Genomic DNA, 20662 nt, shown 5'->3' on the forward strand with positions numbered 1-20662 from the left:
GCCTGCAACTGGGTGGAGGGGGTAGTTCTGTGTGAGCCTCAGGCCCCAAGTCTGACCAATCCACTGCTCCAGATACAAAGTTTAAAACATTGAATTTTCCTGGTTTCATAGAGGGGTTACTTTCAGTGGGAGACTGAGGTTTGAAACGGGTTCCCTCAAGCCCAAGCCAGTGACCTGGTAAGCTCTGGAAAGTGTGCCCTGGCCTGAGTCAGAGGAAGTGAACCCAAGGGCCAGTTCTCTTGGGACCAGATGCTCAATGTAGCCAGAAGTGAGGGCATGCATCTGGAAATGCCCCCGCCCCCCTCTGATTTCACGCACTGTTACTTTTTGCTAGGAAAATCCCAGCCCTGCTTAGAAAAGAAGTGTGTTGATGTGTTATGTCCTACATAGCGGGAAAACACTACTTCTTTGGGGCAAGATTATATATTAACCTATTTGCATCTCATTTATGTCAACTGGAAGTGGTGAAGGTGAGCACTTCACAGGAATGGTGCCAGGGATGAATGTAACTCCCACTGGATACAAGTGTTCTATAGCTTTGGAGCCTCACCCCCTCACCCCCTCACCCCCTGCCCCCTCCATTACATACAGCTTACTTCCTGTGTCCCATGGCGGGGGGTCACAATTGACATCTGAAAATTTTCCCTGGCCACCAACTGGCCCACCATGTTCTCTTTAGCAGCCAACACCAACATTAAATTGTAAAGCTTGCTTATCGAGTGGCTAACGTGATTTTGGATGTAAAGAGTCCCCAGGAGGAAAGCCTACTCAACAGTCTTTTGGGAGGTGAGAAAGTTTTCCTTGTCTAAATACCAGTTCTAAAACACACCATTTCCTTCGATAACAGCCCAAACTGGCCCTTTTCAAAGGCTATTTCTTTCTCAGCCTTGATTTTATTTTCTGTTCCACTTCTACAGTAGAAGATTAATTCCTGCATTCTGCACATTGCCTGGAGTTCAGCGCACATGTTTACTGAGGTGTACAGCTCTCAAATAACTTTGGTGCTTCTTTCACCCACTGTTAGGAAGTATATTTAAAAGAAATTGCCTTTTATAGATTTAAATTACAAAAGTACTGATATCATGCAAAAGGCAGTTTAACTCATGCAAGCATACAAATAGGTAAATCTTAGGGAAAAAGATACCAAGGCTAATATGAATGTAAATAGGATTAGCTGCCTGCATTAGCAAAGGCTGTGAAATTTAAAGTACTTTCTGTTAGGTTATTCTTTAAAATACACCTATATTTCATGTGTGCATTTGTAGATATTTGGGAATGCATTTTACTTTGTCTTGGGCTTGCATTTCAAAACAAGTATAGACAAATGGCTCTGACTCCTGCTTATTGGCAGCCAGCGCAGATGTGGGATTTAATCTTCTTGATGCTTAAATATTTATTGACATAAAATTTTAAATCTCTAAAAAAAAAAAAAAGAAAGAAAGAAAAAGTTCGACCAAGAAAACATAGATAAATATTGCGAAGAAATTAGATAACAGAGTATGAGTGAGTGGTTTGGGGCCATTTTGCAAACAATAGCCCGTGGGCCTGATTCAGCCCACTGCCCATTTTTGTTCATCCTCAAAGGTAGGAATGGTTTTCACTTTTTTCAATGGCTGTAAAAAAAATCAGAAGAAGAATAATATTTCATGACACATAAAAATCATATAAAATTCAAAATTTAGCGTCCATAAATAAAGTTTTATTGGAATCCAGCCATGCCTATTTGTTTAACTGTTGGGTGCTTTCTCACTACAAAAGCAGATTTGAGTAGTTATAACAGTGACCCTTTGGTCCCCAGGATGTAAAACGTTTACCATCTGCCTTTCGTAGAAAATGTTCACCAGCCCCGGATGTGGAGTACAAGTATCTTCATGTAATTTAGTGTTGAGAATTAAAAGTATTTAGTTGGAGTTGGAAAGAATGAGAGTGAAGGTTGAGAAGTTGGGCTCTTTTTCTCTAGAAAGCATCTCCCGTATCTGTTTGAATTTAGATTGTTTTCTTAGCTAGAAGCACCAGAAACATGAGAGGTAAGGCCTGTTGGTTTTTTTAAAAAATTAAGCCACAACCTAGCAGAGCACCCAGGGGCCCACAGGTATGACACTCTGGAAGGAGATGTGGTTGAGTGAGAAGGGGAGATCCCTCCTCCAGGCCCGACTTGCGGGATTCACACCTCCAGTCTGCCACGTGGGATGTTGTCCTTAAAGCTTCTCTGTGCCATGTTGACCTTAGGCATAAAATAGGGGCAATAGTGAAAACTTGCCTCATAGGTTTATTGCTGGAATGAAATGAGATGATGCATTATCTAATGTTGAGAAGAAGGCCTGGCCTTTGCAAAGCTCAATTAGTGCTAGCAATTATTATTCTTTTTTAGATAGGATGTTTTCATTTGAGTCCTTGAGAATGCTGAGAGATAACTTTTGTTGTAGAAGCACCTATCTTTCTGGTCAACATATCTTTAGAGGGTCCATCAGGTAATCGTGCTTTGGGGTTTTGTTAGCAGAACACGCCCATGTGGTGTGCATGCCAGCTGAGGATAAAACACCAAAAATGCACTTTCCAGGAGACCTTGATTATTTGCCCCAAGCTATGCTAATCCAAACTGTTGGACGAGACTGAGAGAATGGCTGAATTGTTTTACTTCTGCCCACTTTGTCCTATAGAACGTAACTTTACATCTAGTTAAGGATGTTCAAGATCATCATTTTTACATGAGGACATGGAGGCCCAGTGAGACCGGGATGAACTTGGCCAAGACCTGATAGTAATGCAACCTCAGGGCCATGAGCAAGATTCAAGTCTTTTCACTCTCTGACCTGGAGCTCTTTTCACAGGAAGAAACACGCACTCAGCATCCTTCTCCTTAGTGCCATGATACTGAGCTCAGGGCCTAGCATGCAGCTAGTACTCAGTAAATACAAGAACAAGAAAAGTAGAAAACAAAACAAAACAAAACAAAACAAAAAAAGAATGAATGAGCTCCTTGAGCTCTTCTAAGCACCCCAAAACACACACAAACATGAGAAATAAAGGACTATTCCAATGTTTAAATGAAGAAAACTGTCCACAATGAATTTTTTTATAGTAGATCTATTGCACTGTCTTATACCCGAGCGTCTGCCATGATCATGAGAGTCCAGTCCGTCATTCTTTTGCCAAGAATTATTCCTACTTCAGCCCGTGTGTACTGAGTTTATGCCTTTTCCTTTTCATTTTTCACCTACTCATATTTATATTATAGCAGTGTAGTTTATGAGTCTCTATAAACCACCTTCAATCCATATCAGAGTAAGGTATGGTGCACATAAGTGAATGAATAAATATGTGGATGGATAAAAAAGTAAATAAAAAACCAAAAGGAGAATAAATGGTAAGTTGGGTGAAAGAGAGTCAATCAACCAACCATTAATCTCTTTCAGACTGGCACACCCTAGGTGCTTAATGAATATAGGTTGACAGGATAGCTAGATTAATATATTTTAGAAAGCTTTTGAGCAGGTGAAGTTACCACAAAAATGTCACCTTGCTATCAAGTTGACTAAACTGGACACATTATTACAGAGCCCTTGAGTGAGATAAATTTTTGGTGTCTGTCCTCAAGAGGGATCTGGGAATATGCAGGCACCTTCTTGCCAGAGTAAGTCTGATCCATGAAAATCTAGATTTTCAAAACAGATCAAACTCATCTCCCTACTCATTTGCTCATTGAGTCGCTACATTTCTGCCAGTCCAGTACTAAATGATGGGGACCCACAGCCTTGTTCCTGCTCTCATGGAGCTCATTGTATAGAGGAGTAATTGGCATTGAACAGACAATCTGAATGGTGGGTTCTTCCTGGAAGTGTGAGCGGCACACTTTAGTGTGAAAGAGCTGATGGGGGAAGTCAGATTTAATCACGTATAAATTGAAACATGTTCTTCCTGAGGCTTAATGGTGTGTTTCCCACAGGTAGGAGGCCTGACCTGACTCCAACCTCCAGCACTTTGGGGAGCTTCTCTTCTCACTAAAGAGCTTAGAAGGCCAAAAGCCAGAGAGACCCATCAGATCGAGATCTACGTTGGTCCACACTGCTCCTTTTCTGAGGTTGTGTGCACAAAGCCAGGATCATTTAGAGGAAGTAGGAAAGAACTCAACTTGTGAGATGTATCAAGTGATCAGACGCCCCTGTTGGTTGACTGTGTGTCTGGCAACAGTCTCAATATGATGATGAATATTCATCTCATATAAATAATACATAACTGATATTTTTGTAAGCATCATTAACAATTTATACATTTGATAGGCATTTGGTGGAAGCATTTGATGAGCTTCTAGATTGTACAAAACACTGACCTGCCTACTGTGGAGGTGGTGGCCATGAAAGTGTGCCTCTCATGTCGCCCTTCAAGGAAGAACCCACCATTCAGCAGCAAGCCAGGCAGTTACCTGACAGCCTCCAGCTGCTGGCCTTCAGAACCCACTCAGCTTTCAGCCAACACCCATGCTCTTTCTTGGGAGTCCCCAGATCTTGGCCAATTTTGCCCAGTGCGGAGCTTTATCAATGTACAAGCTTTGCTCTGAAGCTTCCTGTTGAGATGACTTTATCAGATGAACCTCATGTTCTGAGGTTCTGTCTTCCTTATCCTGCTTCCTCCCCTCTCCTCTCTTCATCACTGTCAGGTCTGCACTGTGGCCCAGTGGCTTCCCCCCAATCTGTCCAGCTTCCTCCTTTGTCCCAGGCCACCTTCTAAGATGGCACTCAATAATCCCTGCCTCCTGGTATCCATGCCCTTGTGTCATCTCCTCTCTTGAATATTGGCTGGACTTAGTGACTCATTTTCAACAAACAGAAATCAGCAAAAGTGATGGGCAGTCACTTTGGAGAGTAGGTTACCAAAGACCATGACTTTACTAGCACTCTCTTGCTTTCTCCCCCATTTGCTCACTTCCACAAGGCAGGCTGCCATATTGTGAGCTGCCCTACGGAGAGGCAAAAAATTTCAGGTAGGCTGCAGCCTACAACCATCTGTGGCCCTCAGTGCAATAGTCTGGGTCCTGCCAACTACCATACAAGTGAACCTGGAAGAAGATCCTTCCTCATCTGAGCCTTTACACTAGACCAGAACTTCACTGACACTTTGCAGCCTTGTGAGAGACCACAAGTCAGATGTGCCCAGTTCCCTCCTACCCTTGTTCTCAACCCATAGAGACTATGGGGTAATTGGTTACACAGCAATGTCTGAATGATACATCCTCTTTTATCTTTTACAGGCATGACTCCTACAGGCAGAGTCCTAACTCTGGACTCTGTTCTAGCCTCTGCTTTCTGGAAGACCCAACCGACCCATAGGCCATCAAATTTGAGGCTTTCAAGAAGAGTCAAGCTGGGAGTGCAGATGCAGAACAGGAGGTATGAGATTTCCTGAGCATGAGGTGAGAAGAGAAGGGATCAAGGGTGGGGTATGTATGTCACTTTAGGTGCTGGAAGAAGAGCCAGTTGAGGAGATTGAGGAGGGGATCTGAGAGCTTCCTCCCCCAGACAGCTTCCCTCACACTTCCCTGGCTCCTCTTCTGGCTCTCCACAGAGGCTGGGTGAGCTAACCCTCTTTCCTTGTCCTGCAGACTTACAGCCTGTTTTATAATCACTGCTTGCTGTGTCTACCTCCCTAGGAGCCCATGAGGGACCCTCGAACACAGGGCTAGTATCTTACTCACTGTTGATCTCCCCAGTGCTTCACGAAGCTGGTGTTTAGAAGAAGCCCATTTAATCTTAGGACACACGTTATGATGAGAATGTATGAAACTGGCAAAATAGGATGCAAGTTTGATTGAGAAACCAGAAAGTCAGCTAACAACCGCTGTATTGTGTAGTTCAACCCTTACCAGGGAGGTGGGGCAGTGGGTCTCAAGTGTATTTACAATGATTAAAAAAAAAAAAATACAAACCTAAACTATAGCTCACCCTTGTCAACATCTGCCTTGTAATATAGGCAAAGTAAAATACCCAATTTTCTCATTTAATATATGCATGTAATATATGCAAATTTTTCTAATTTAACCCTGTACCCTATAAGACAAAACTATTTCCCATTTTATAGTGAACAGACCAAAAATGAAGCATTGTTTAGTGGGCAGCAGAGTGAAGCCTTCATTGCAGGCCTTGATTGTTGGGACTTGGCAGTTCTGCTCTGTGTGAGATCATGACATCAAGTGAAGGCTCCCTGGGACTTCGATCTACAGTTAGATTACGCTTCTAGTGTCCAGGGGCCGAATCTCCAGGCCATTCAGAGGCTGGGAAGTTCCTCCCCTTCTGCTGAGATCTATGAGGTGATGGTCAAATAGCTGATGTGGCCAGGTGGGCCAGGTGTCTGAGTTCACCCTTTTCTGGGGGAGAGGCTGGCCCACCAGTGAGAATAATATGTTAACCATCGATGACCTACCTTGCTCAGGTGCCATTCTGCTTACCTGTGGTTCAATGTCATGGAGATAAGGACAGAGTCTACCCCTTGAAATATGCCACAACCATTTGTTAAAGAGCCAAAAGCTTAATCAAGAAGCCAGTTAGTGTTCTTCATTTGGAATCATTTCTCCTTAACCATCCCGTACCCTGCCCCTAAATCAGCCAGCTATATGGCTATTCTACTGAAACAGTTTCAATAAACTGATTTTTCCTAGCACCATCCACAAATAAAAGGCTGCAGGGATTATATACACGCAGGTCCAAAAGCTCTTAAAGCATCAGGACGAGCATGTTTTCCTTGTAGTATAGAATCTTCATGCTGAGTGAGCATCTGGTGGTTACACTGTATGCATATTTTGGCAATCGCCAGATAGTTGCACAATTATCGAACCAATTTTGGTTAGACGCATGCCATGTTTTCCCAGCAGAATTGAAAAATACATGCAAATGACCACGGAAGGCATTTTTTTTTTTTTTTATTGGCTGGACTCAATGAAACAGTTATTTTGAGTGATTTTTTTTTATTTGAATTTCTATACAGGACCTCTGGTCAAAAGCTTTATCTGTTTCTAATTTCTAATGCAGCAAAGAGGAAATTTATTTTAGGGGCCAGGAAATACTTCCTTAATCTTGATGCGCTTCTATCAATCTAGCAAGTAGCTTTGAAGAACTAGAGATATAAACTCAGCAACTGAAACCAGGATGAGGCAAGGGTACTGCTTTGACAGAAGCGCCAGCCAGTTCCACTTTCAAAGAGGCTACAATGCGCTGGCGTGGGACAAGCATAAAGACTGGCATCCCACTTTCTTGCTTCTTTTTTTCAAAGTGTGGTCCCTGGCAGCATCAACATCAGCTGGTTCGAAAGACAGAATCTCAGGCCTCCCCCTAGACCTATGGAATCAGAATGCCCCTGAACAGGAGGCCCTGGGTGCTTCTTCTGCATATTAATTCTGAGAAATCAGTGTAGTGCCAGTCTTGTCTGGAACCTACCACACTGATCTGAGTACTTCCCATATTTAAAATGAGGAATTTGGGGCACTCAGCTGGCTCAGTCAGTAGAACATGTGACTCTTGATCTTGAGGTTTTGAGTTCAAGCCCTGCACCGGGTGTAGAGATTACTTAAAAAAATAAAATCTTAAAAAAACAAAACAACAACAACAACAAAAAAACGAGGAATTTAGCCTAGAGCAGTTGCTTTCTAAAGTAGGATCTCCCAGACACTCATATCATAAGATGATCCCTGGTAGAAAGGATTCTGTAGCCAAACATGTTTAACAACATACTGTTACTTAATGCAGACTAGTTTATTAAAGGCTCAGAGAAGTCCTGCAGTAAAAGGGCCTTTTTAAGTGGCATAAATTTATGCTGTCTCCGAACCATTTTTCACATAAAATTGAGTATCATCCCAAGGAATTTGTGTTGCACTGAGCATACTCTGCAGGAAATAGCTTCTAAAGTCGCTTTTACTTCTCTCATCCTATATAACAAATTTCCTCCATGCACGTTCGTTAGTATTTATGCTGTGACAGATTGTACCTTTCGATAATCCTCTATCAGATCTAAATGTCACTCTTCTCAGCTTGTTTGAGCCTTTAAAAGGCTTGACCTGGAAGCCTAGATCAAAAGAAGACTAATATAGAATGGCCAACCATCCTGTTTCTGCCCAGGACTTTCCTGGTTTTAGTACTGAAAATGCCTTGTCCCAGGAAACTTGTCAGTCCCGCACCAACCAGGGCAGCTGAGCAACATAAAAACAGAGCAGTCTTCACAAGACAGGCAAACTGCCCACCTTCTATTTCTTTTCTCTCTCTAGCCAATTCCCATCCCCACTCCTTCCCTCAAATAATCAACACAGGAAGAATTGCCTGGTAGTTTGGTCAGATTGAAAGCAAAGCAAAAAAAAAAAAAGGAGAGCGAGAGAGAGAGAGAGAGAGAGAGAGAGAGACCAAGTGACTGGTAGTTGACTTTGTAGACACAGATCATATGGGTTTCAGTTCCAATGAATGCATTTGTCCCAGTCCGCCACCCTGACACAAGAAATCCCAAGCTTAAGGTAGACTGTGAGTCTTCGCTTCACAAAGGCAGATTCATCATAATTGAAATATAAAGATCTGCTTTGGAGGAAGCATGATTAGTGCTGAAGGTGTCGGATGTATTGTTGCATCTTTAATCAGTTCTTGAAGAAATGTAGTATCCCCCGTAGGAATGAAATCTAGATCACTCGGGTTTCTAAGTATGAACATTCTGTGTAGGTAGACTGCTCCTGCCCTTGAACCTTTTTTCCTGAGGCTTTCAGATACATTATATTTGATTGACGAGATCCACGCACATGTCCAAAATTCCTAGATCAGAGATTCTGTTTCCTTGTCATGGTCCAACCTCTGTGAAGTATACCTCTTTATTAAACACTTATGAAGTTTCTGAGTCCTTCTTGTAATCCCTATAATTCTAAATTCCAGCCTTACCTCCTTGCATTGCATTTTCCTAGTTTGACTTAAACAGAACATTTCAAAGACGTCGTGGCGACCAGAATTGGATACCTTCTTTTTTTGCAAGAGCAAAAACAAGTATGAGCATCCTTTAAATAACAATATTTTCTGATGTTAATGTCGAATTAATCCAAGAAATGAATATGTATTGATGGTATTCTTTTGGGTTTTGAAAATCCTTACAACCACATAATTAAATGAGTGCCTTTAGAAATACTGATAAAAGCCCATTGCCATTCAAATATCTATACAAGACAATGGCCGTAAGCTGTGGGCTTGGGAGATTAGTTTGGCCACGAGCCAGTGTTTATCACAATATTTCCATCTCAGCTGATAAAATTTAATCATTCTTATTTAAATAGAAATCAGAATTAATGCAGGTTTTAAAGAGAAGGAATAATAAACAAATCGCACTATCTTTATTTCAGAGCTTCTGGCATATATTCAGAATGGAAATGCTAGCGGTTGTTGTGCTGTTTTTCTAGCCTGGACTTTCATTCCAGAGTCCTCAAAAATAATGAGCTATATTGCTTCTCGAATATTTATTTCCTCAGCTCTGCTGTAAGTAAAGTGGTTTCCACCCTCCTCTCCAGTGGGATAAACAGGGCTTTGTGTGAGACAGGCACACGGACTGAATTGGAGTCAGCAGCACTGTTCCTCCCAGGGTGGCCAGGGGTTTGGGCTGACCTGTGGGCATCCTCACACCCGGGGGCCCCTGAGCCCAATGGCAGGAAGTGAGAAGGTAGCTGGGGTGGAGGGGGTGCCTGGCTGACTCTGGACTGGAGCAGGGGGCTGCTCCCGGTCAAGTCCAGAGTCAGATCTCCCTGGGAACAGCCAGATATCACAGCTTCCTACAAGCAGTTACAGCCCATTGGCCATTTAGTTCAACTCTCTTGGGGGGTGAGCAAGTGGAGGTCCAGAGAACCCAAAGTGTCGTGCTCGCCCAGGGTCACCTGTCAAGTTAGCCGGAAAGCCACCATGCAGTCAGGTCTCCGGAGCCCAGCCTGGTGTTCTTTTGAGTCCTTAAAGGTCCTATTCATCCAGGGCAACTCAGCACCATTTTGTTTTGACTCTGTCTCTACATTTCGCTTCATGTCTCAAACGCTTTATACCAAACCAAGCCCTTTCAAATTGAGGTATGTCCTGTGCACAAAGTGAACAAAGCAATGAAAGGCACTCAGTTTCCCCCAGGAATTTTGTTTCTTAGGTGAAGATATCTAGAGAACCTCTTTTTCCTTCAATAATATTGTTAAAATTTTAAATGTCTTCCATGTCAATATAAAAAGACAAGTCCCAGTTTGTCCATGACTTCACTGTCTCAATAATATAAGTAACATTAAGAAATACATAAAATAAAAGGATTCCAATAGGTAAGATTTACTGATCATCTACTACGTTTACTAGCTCTTCCCTGCACTGTCTTATTTAATCCATACAACATCCCAGAGAGCTGGGTATCATTCTTATCCCCATTTTACAGATAAGAAAGCTGAAGGACAAAAGGGTCATCACAAGCAAGTGGCAGAGCTGGGATTCCAACATAAGCCATCTGTGTAGCCTCAGAAATGTGGATTCTCAATTTCGCCAACACTAAGAATTTACCCGAGTTTTAGGTTTTATTCCATCTTCAAACTTTATTATGCATCTCATTGTTTCCATGGCCATATAATCTCTCCCAAGTAGGAATCAGGCCCCATTAAAGTCAATGGGTGTAAACAGATTTGTTAGAAAAGACATTTTGGAATCAATTTGACTCTATTACTTTTGACTTTGTTGTGAATTTCAGTTTGGGTTAAGGGTGTATCAGACTTCAAAACATCTGGTTAGGTCATTTAAGAACTTTCCTGAGACTTCACAACCCCTTAAGACTTCCTTTCAAATTCAGACATTTCCTCTGTCACCACGCTCTTAAAAATGCTTTGAGAAACAATGAAACAATGCTTGATTCATTTGAGAAAATGCATAGAGGCCTCCTTAATCTGGTATCAATGGGAATAAGATGTTTCACATAAGTAAAATCTTAGGAAACTAAACCTTAGAACTCTAAGAGCTGAAAATGTTTTGTTTTTTTCCCACTAGTTTTTGGTGGCCGCACATCTTTTTTTTTTTTTTTTTTTTTTTTTTACCTTTTTTGGTCTGGTTTAACAATTTTGTGATAAACCCAAGCCATGATTGCAATTATTACTAATACACTATGTGCCCCAGTGAGAGTCTCTGGGAAAACATTCTTTTGGGATCTAGGATTCCCTAACACATGCTACTTAATAATAACGTCCCCTAAATCACTTGAAACCCTTAGATCCTAATATATAAACAGAAAGACATCGCTTGATGGCAATGCCATAGTTTGAATTCAGATGCCTGCTTGCATTTTGATAATGTGATTGGTTGTTAGGAATATGAACACAAGCTATGAGTTGATGAATTGTGGGCGATCTGGCCCATGCTGTCTCTAAGAGGCATGACTATTTCCTGTAGATAGTCCCTAATGGGGCAAGACATGTCAGCTGGCCTGTGCTACTGCCATTAGCTCTGCTGCAACCTCTGTGCGACCATTGTCCCCACCCTGAATAGACGAGGCTGAGACTCTGGGACTCTCTGGAAGCCAGGACATTAGCATCTTTCTACTCAAAGACATTTAGGTGGTTTCTACTTTTTCACTATTAAAAACAGGGCCTCAAGGAACATAACAGGGGTGATGTCTCCTTGTGCACATAAACTGAGGGTATCTCTGGGGCAGGGACCTAGACCTAAACTCTAGGCATTGTCAACTTTCCCCAGGACCATTGAGTTGCTCTCCAAACTGATGACACCAATTTACATTCTCATCGGCAGTATATAAGAAGGGGTACCCCATTCCCTACTATTCTCAACAACACCTGGTCTTCTCGAATTAAAAAAAAAGTTATTATAGTACTGATAGAAATACTTTTTAAAAAATCACTTTATTGAGGTATGATTGATGAATGAAAAGCTGTACATATTTAATGTAAAACAACTTGAAGTGTTTGAAGAGAAGTATAGATCTGTGAACCCATCACTGCAATCTAGGCCATAACCATATCCATTACCTCCAAAAGTTTCCTCCTGCCTTCTATATTGTTCTCATCATTGTTATTATGGATAGGAACACTTTATATATTTTTTAGCAATTTTTAAGTGTATAATACAGTATTGTTAATTCTAGGCACCATGCTATATGGCAGATCTCTAGGACTAACCCTTCTTTATTACTGAAAGTTTGTACCCCTTGACGAATGCTTCCCCATCCCCTCTCTACCCCAGCTTCTGGCAACTGCCATCCCAGTCTCTGCTTCTATAAAGTATGACTATTTTAGATTCCTCATATAAGTGAGAGCATGCAGTATTTGTCCTCCTGTGTCTGGTTTATTTCCCTTGGCATAATGCCCTCCAGATTTATCCATGTTGTTGCAAGTAGCAGGATTTTCTTCTTTCTAAAGGCTGAATAATATTCCATTATATGTACATATCACATCTGCTTTACTATTTGTCCATCGATGGACATCTAGGTGGCTTCCATGTCTTGGCTATATGAATGCTACAGTGAACATGGGGAGGCAGGTACCTCTTCTGGATCCTGATTTCAACTTATTAGTCTTCTCCTTTGTGCCTCTTAGCTAGTATGTTTTAGTCTTCTGTCAAACCGAAATTTTAAATGTAATAACTCAATTATGAGCAACAGAAATGTTCACCTATTTCCATGAGGCAATTACTTATGATCATCTCTTGATTGAAAAATCAATGACGTAGAGAAAGAAGTTACATTTTGCCTGACAACGGAGCCTGTTCCAACCATTTTGCTGCTTAAAAAAGGACTACTGGTGTTTAGATTTTTTAATTTTTGCTTTATTTTTGAGAGGGAAAGAGAGTGAGAGTGCAGAAACATGCACGCAAGAGCATGGAGATGGTTGGGGCAGAGGGAGAGAGAATCTTTTTTTTTTTTTAAGATTTTATTTATTTATTCATGAGAGAGAGAGACAGAGATAGAGACAGAGACAGAGAGAGAAGCAGGCTCCATGCAGGGAGCTTGATGTGGGGCTCGATCCTGGGACTCCAGGATCATGCCCTGGACCAAAGGTGGCGCTAAACCACTGAGCCACCCAGGCTGCCCCAGAGAGAGAGAATCTTAAGTAGGCTTCATGCTCAGCACAGAGTCCATCTCAGGGCTTGATCCCACAACCCTGAGATCATGACCTGTGCTGAAATCAAGAGTCAGATGCTTAACGAACTGAGCCACTCGGGTGCCCTTCAATCTTTTAAATATACCTATAGAAGTCTGCTTAACCAAGACACAAGAAAGAGAAATCATAATTCAGATTCCAGCATTCTGGGCAGTTTCTCTGCCCTCCTCAACCCGAGTCCAAGGATGAACAGTGCTGACCCCCAAATAGGCAAAAGGCAGAAGTTGTGGGGAGATGATGAGGTCACGTTCCTCTTTGCCCAGAGAACCATGTCACAGGTATGACAACACAGAGCAACAGGCATCAGCCTCTGTGTTGGGGGACAGCAAAGAACCAGGGGAAATCCCGTGCTGACTGGGAAGCAGGATACACAGCCCAGCCAAGGAAAGATGCTGATGTGCAGCCCCGGGGATGGCACCTCATGGCTGTCCCCATCCCCCATGGGATTTGGAAATTTAGATTTTTTTTAATACTAAGCCTCCCAATGTTTTATATTATTTAAAAACTGGCAAAACTGAGACACCTGGGTGGCTCAGTGGTTGAGCGTCTATCTTTGGCTCAGGGTGTGATCCTGGGGTCCTGGAATCGAGTCCTGCATCAGGCTCCCCGCAGGGAGTCTGCTTCTCCCTCTGCCTGTGTCTCTGCCTCTCTCTGTGTGTCTCTCATGAATAAATAAATAAAATCCAAACACATACATACATACATACATACATACTGGCATCTAATTTAACTCAATTTTTTTTTTTTAATGCTACATTACTGAGCCCAGTGCAGGCCTAACAAAAGAGGCCTAAGGGCTATAACAGGCTAATGGGACACCAACCAGTTTTCTTGCTGGGGATGGCATGGCCTCTTATGAGAGTCCCTATGTGTTTCCAGTTAAAAATTTGGCCCTTCTTAATCATGTCACTACCCCATAGATTTTCAGCACTCACATACCTAATTTCTACTAACCTTGCAATCATTTTCATTCAATGCTTTGCAGTTTCTCCAGCAGTTTCATTTCTGTGTTTGTCTCACTATCTGGATCAGAGCTACTTAGGATCAAGTCAGACAATGGACTAGACTCTAGGGAGGCCCCTGCCTTCAAAGAAAGAAGACAGGAAGGTATATACCTGCCTGTACCAGGGGAGGTACAGCCCAGTGATGGCCTGAGGGCCAGAACATCTGCTTCTCAGGCCCATTGATTATTCCAGTCATAACCTCTGGACTCAGCTTCCTCATTCCTTGCCTAAACCATCACAGAAGGCCCTGACTGACCTTTAAAAATCACTGCAGCCAGAGTGACCTGGTTATGTTCCTACTTACATCCTTTTAAAGCTTCTTACTGCTCTTTAGATGAAGCCCCCAGGGACCTAAGGAGACCTGCCTGGTTTGCATCCTCTCCAGCCGATCTCCCACACCCTCCTTATCTTTTCCACTTCTTGCCATTTAGTTCTCAAACCCTTTACCTTTTCCCCCTACCACTGGGCCTTTGCACATACTACTCCCTGTTTAGACCCTGCCCTTTCCCTGGTTAAACCATCCTCAGAAGGTTTCAGATCTCAACACCAGCATTGTTTGGGTGAGGAAAGCTTTCCTGAGCCCCTAGACCAGGTCAGGCTTCCCCATGATCCATGGGATTCCCAGCTCCATGAGAACAGAGGTTTTGTCTAGGTTCTTAGCCACTAAATTCCTAGCTGGTTGCACTATGCCTGGCACAATGTAGGCACAAATCAAATGCTCAGTGCATGAAGGTAGGCAGAAAAATAAGAGATGTTGCCATGGTGTGATTTCAGGACTACCTGTGAGGTCCCTCTGTCCTAAAATTAAGTTTTCATCTGTCACCTCTATCAGGAGATAAGGTCTTTACTTTTATAGTAGGAAATATGGCTAAAGAAAAAACATCCTTCCATGTCCTTTCCCTGAAAGTGGAGTTGAAGAGTACCAGGGAGAACTTGTGGGCACCAGGAGCGTGTTCTGTGCCTTGATGACTTTGAATCCACCACTGCACCAAGTACCACCAGGAGAGATGTGACATATATGAAAAAAATGCATTTTCATTTTTTGTTTTAGATTTTATTTATTTTTTTATTCATAAGAGACACAGAAAGAGGCAGAGAAATAGGCAGAGGGAGAAGCAGGCTCCCTTGAGGGAGCCTGATGCAGGACTCGATCCCGGGACCCTGGGATCACAACCTGAGCTGAAGGCAGACGTTCGACTGCTGAGCCACCCAGGTGCCCCAATGCATTTTCATTTTGAGGATGCAGCATCTGGAAGGGATCCAGATACTTTGCCGCCCAAAGTGTGGTCTGCAGTCCAGCAGCCTCGACATGACCTAGGAGCTGGTTGGCTGTCAACTTCATGTGGACAGAAGTTTTGTCTAGTTTACTATTGCATTCCCATGGCCCAGAATGGAGGCAGGTGCACAGCATGTGTTCGATAAATGTTTGAATGAATGAGTGATGGAAAACATAAATGCTGGATTCAAGGGACATCGGACTGAGGGAATGTTGGAGATGGAGTGAAGGCTGAAGGAAGGAACATGAGAGCGTGGCATCACAGGTGTGCAGGTGATGGATTGTTTCCCTTTGGGCACACAGCCCTGAGAGAGGGGTGAAGAGAAGGTGGGCAATCGCCCACTTGGCCTGGAAGGTGGAGCTTTGGCTTTGATTGAAGAAAAAAACCCCAGATAGGACCTGGACTTCCTCCCTCCTTCTTGGCCTCACCTTGTCAGGGACATGGGGCCACATGCCATGTTTGGACATTGAAAAATGAAAAACAAAAAACCTGTTTGCTCTATGAAACTGTTCCTATTGCCTCCAATCTGAACAAAACTTGCTTTACTTAATCCTCCACTGTGATCATTATTAATCAAGGCAACATAACCCCAACCCCTTGGTCTAAGCCAAGCCCCAGGCTCACAAATGCTCATGGGATCCTTGTAATGAGATCTTCACCAGTGCTCACTGGATCCTTGTAATGGGATCCTCATCAGTGCTCATGGGATCCTGGTAATGAGACCCTCACCAGTGCTCATGTAACTCATTACAAGAATTTCATGAGCACATGCAAGTCACAGAAAGAGGAAGAAGGAGGGCAAATGATGCAGTGACGCATCTGAATCAAGACTTGCATACCCAGGCAAGATGTAAAGGAAAAACTACATTTTCAAAAAGCTTTTATTCATTTATTTATTTGTGAGAGAGAGAGAGAGAGAGCATGAGCAGTGGGGAGGAGCAGAGGGAGAGGGTTAAAGCAGACTCCCCACTGAGCACGGGGCCTGACACAGAGCTTGATCTCAGGACCCTGAGACCATGACGAGAGTTGAAATCAAGAGTTGGATGCCCAACTGACTGAGCCACCTGGGCACTCTTACATTCTCTTATTAATATAATTCCTAGCAGAAACAGATCCATGAAATAATAAGCGCTGAATGTGGGACATGGAACATGGTATATTGTTTGGCAAATTCTCTGTCCTAGTGATGGAAGCCATGAGAGTTAACACTTGTGTAGCACTAACTGTGCTGAGAAACTTACTCATATTAACTCATTTTACCTTCCTAACAATCCAACGGAGAACCATGATCACGTTCCCATTTCACAGATAAGGAACTGAGGCAGTGAGAGATTAAGAAACTTCCCCCAGGATCACCTAGCCACTGAGTGAATAGCAAAGTTGACATCTGAACCCACGCTGCCAGGCTCCCTGGGTACATTTTATCTCAAGCTCTATATTCTACATGGATGATTATTAAAAGAAGAAAAGCATGCATGCATTCATTCTGCAGATCTGTGAGCCCCTGTATGAACGAGGCCCTCTGTGGGGGGAGCCAAAGGCAAAAGTAGCAAGCCCTTACCCTTGCACGGTGGTCTAGAAGATAAATGTCCTTGATTGTCTCGTGGTCCTTTTCATAGCTGTGGACGCCTGAGAGCCAGAACACTTACATATCTTTTTCGAGGTCCTATGATTAGAAACAGAATGACTTAGAACCCGAACCTGGATGTTTTAACTCCAGACCTGGTGTTGTTTCTACCCTAACATGCTTATTTAAAATACCAGAGGAGGGCAGCCCGGGTAGCGCAGCAGTTTAGCGCCGCCTGCAGCCCAGGGTGTGATCCTGGAGTACTGGGATCGAGTCCCACATCGAGCTCCCTGCATGGAGCCTGCTTCTCCCCGCGTGTGTCTCTGCCTCTCTCTCTCTCTCTCTGTGTCTCTATGAATAAATAAATAAATAAAATCTTTAAAAAAAAATACCAGAGGATATCAGACCTGCAGATGTGTGATAGGAATAAAACTGACTGAGCAGCAGTGTTTGTGATTTATAAGGACATATTGAATACCATGGGTAGATACAGAGTGTCACAGTGTCATGGACCAAATGCCACCATCCTAATGGAAGTACTCACCTCCTTCACTAGCTCTCCCAGAGAGGTGTTGGCGCAGGTTGTTTTATTTTTTATTTTTTTATTTTTTATTTATTTATTTATTTATTTATTTATTTATTTATTTATTTATTTTGCAGGTTGTTTTAAAAGAGTAAATATAAAATATCTTTCTACGAGACCTGGGTGGCTCAGTTGGTTAAGCTTCCAATTCCTGGTTTCGGCTCCAGTCGTGATCCCACGGTCGTGAGATCGAGCCCCAGGTCGGGCTCAGCACAGAGTCTGCTTCATATTCTCTCTCCTTCTCCCTCTGCCTCCTTCTCCCTCTGCCCCATGTGCTCTCTCTCTCTCTTTCAAAACAAATTTTAAAATCTTAAAAACATGTATCTTTTGAAATATATGACTACATGGGCCACACTTTCTACTCAGAAGAGTATGTCCTGAAACTCATAAAATTCTCTAGAAAGTCCTCTTTGCCAGTATGAGAGTGATTTGGGGTCCACATTTCTCCCCCTTATGGATTGACTTGCCCACTTAAAAGGTTGCCCTTTTGTAATGAACTCTCATTAAAATGCTCAGTTAGCGACATCGATAAGTTTATCCCTCAGAGAAGGCAAGCGTGCTGGAGCCCTAATGACATGGTCTTTCGCTGTTCTTGAGGCATTGATTTACCCTCACCTGCCAGAAATCATTAGCGAACGATTGCTATTTTCTGATAGTTTTGAAAGGAGGATAACTTTTAGTAAATAATCATTGGCTGCTTTCCCAGGGGGTAAAACCGGATTGGAGCCGCTCTGAAACGCCACATTGGTTTATTTTTTAGTGGGTGTATTTAGGAAAGGATGGAAATTGCATTCCAAGCAGCTAATTATAGGATAAGTGTGCCTACTTAACCAGGCAGCGAGCATGTCAGCTCTGCACAGAGCTCTCACATTATATACATTTTCTGTTCTCCGGATAATTAACAGGATCAAAATATTACTGTCAGATTCAAGGGGAAAATTAACACATTATCTTAATTGTCTTTTCTACTCAGGTACAAGGCATTACCATTTCAAAAAGGACTTGTCTAATACATTGGAATTTTAAACTACAATTCCTGAAGATGCCATTAATCCCTTTCCAAACTTTGATCTACTGTTGTGATATCTTTGGATCCTGGTTTCTCTGTTTCACGTTTGAACTCTTGGGTTAAAGATATTATTCAAAAGTAAACTTTATAAACTTACAATTAAAGAAATGATATCAAGACAAAGTCGATAAATACTTAAAACTCAGACCTTCCTAATTATTTTACTACATTTTACTATGATCTAAGTTATTGAGATTATTATATCTGTATGATGGAAAGGCCTTATAAAGGTGACTGGTATTCATTCATCTTTCCCCAGCTCTACACTCGGTGACGTTACATGCGTAGCCTGACATCAGCCACAGTGGGGGTGTTTACACTATAGAAAATGGTAAATACTAGAAGTCAAGGCTTTGCTGGTTGTCTAGACCAGGTTTGGCAAACTATAGTTTGAGGGCTGGATGCTTATTTTACAGATTTTGTGTATTTATTTGAGACAGAGAGAGAGAGAGAGTAGAGGGAGGGGCAGAGGGAGAGGGAGAAGCAGGCTCCCTGCTCAGCAGGCTGCGGGCTCAATCCCAGGACCCTGAGAACATGACCTGAGTCGAAGGCAAATGCTGAAATGACTGAGCCACACAGGTGCCCCTGGATGCGTATTTTAGTGAATAAAGTTGATTGGAACACAGCCTCACCCACTTGTTTGCATATTATCTATCGCTGCTTATGTGCTAACATGGAGTTCTTACAGAGACCTATGTTCCACAAGCCTAAAATATTTATTATCTGGCATTTAACAGAAAAGTTGCTGACCTCTGGTCTATAGTAAGACAGTGATGGAGAAAATATTGATAATGCAGCTGCAATTTATAAGTGTATCATGTCTGTAACCTGTCTGTACATTTTTTGACTAGCTTCTGTCACTATGGAAGCCATGGATCTTCAGCTTCAGGCATGGCTGTATCTAGGAGTTCGAATAATGTAATTAGAATGTCATTTGATCTCCTAACTTTGCTTTCTTCTCTATCAACTTTATTTTCAGGCAGCACTTACCAAGATGTGATAAAATGGCTTCTCCGTGTCACTAATGTCCTAGCTATAGTTTATAATTCCAAGTAAGAGGACATCACTTTCACCATAGTTGAGACAGCCAAAGCCCTGTGTTGTGTTAACTTGGGTCATGGGCCCATGTCTGAACCAAGTACAGAGATAAGGTGCCCTGATTGGCTAGGCCTAGGACCTGGGCCCATTCTTGGAGCTGGGGGTTAGGATCAGCATCAGCTTACCCGAATGCCCTAAATGAGACAGAGGAGGTGTGGTTCCTAAAGAAAACTAGGCGACTTATTGGAGAGCGAAGATGCTCTAATCCTTGGATGCTGGGTGAGCAGGAGGAGGAGATGTCCACTGTAAACATCATCTAAACCCTCAAAGGGTGGTCCATGGGCCAGCATCACCTGGGAACTTATTAGAAATACAGAGCTTCGGGTCCCTTTCCAGACCTCCTGAACCAGAATCCGTATTTTCACAAGATCCCCAGGTGATCTGCATGCCTGTTTCGGCATTAGAAATGCTGCCCTGGGCCAAACTTGTCACTCTGCACGAAACCAAGGCTCAGAAGTTTCCACGACTGTTCCGATGTCACCAGGTTAACCCCTAATATGACCACACTAGAATTGATTTCTCACCACCCGCTGTTCTCCCTGGTGCCCCAGAACTCCTGCCCAACACGCGAGGCCCTGCGCAAAAGTGCTACGGGAGCTCTCGCTTCTCACTGACTCCTTCCACTGAAGCCAATTTAAATTCTACACCCTGGGGCACCCGGCTGGCTCAGTGGTTGAGCATCTGCCTTGGGCTCAGGGTGTGATCCCCGGGGTCCTGGGATCAAGTCCTGCATCAGGCTCCCTGCTCAGTGAGGAGCCTGCCTCTCCCTCTGCCTCTTTCTCTGCAACTCTCATGAACAAATAAATAAAATCTTTAAAAAAAAAATGAATTCAATCCCATGTCAAGAAAGAGGTTTTAAGGTAAGACCAGAAAAAAAAAATCCCAGTATTTCCAAAAAAGAGCACATCCAGCCCTCTGTTGGCAAGAAATGCGAT

The 20662-nt window shown here is 42.8% G+C and overlaps 1 long non-coding RNA gene across 4 annotated transcripts in view; it reads left to right on the top strand.

The window, feature by feature from the left end:
• The window catches only part of LOC144314364 (uncharacterized), a 43770-nt gene extending 24997 nt beyond the window's left edge, over positions 1 to 18773 (top strand). Inside the window, exons 3-7 of one of the 4 annotated variants that reach the window (XR_013380210.1) lie at positions 680 to 786; positions 3947 to 4081; positions 5249 to 5410; positions 9356 to 9488; positions 18534 to 18772. This is a non-coding gene — a long non-coding RNA (uncharacterized LOC144314364). Of the gene's footprint in view, positions 1 to 679; positions 787 to 3946; positions 4082 to 5248; positions 5411 to 9355; positions 9489 to 18533 lie in introns of all 4 variants that reach the window. The other 3 variants (XR_013380209.1, XR_013380212.1, XR_013380211.1) reach the window with 3 other exon arrangements.
• The last annotated feature ends 1889 nt before the right edge of the window (positions 18774 to 20662 follow it).

The sequence above is a fragment of the Canis aureus genome, chromosome 5, assembly GCF_053574225.1.
Source record: "Canis aureus isolate CA01 chromosome 5, VMU_Caureus_v.1.0, whole genome shotgun sequence".
In the NCBI taxonomy this organism is placed as follows: Eukaryota; Metazoa; Chordata; class Mammalia; order Carnivora; family Canidae; genus Canis; species Canis aureus.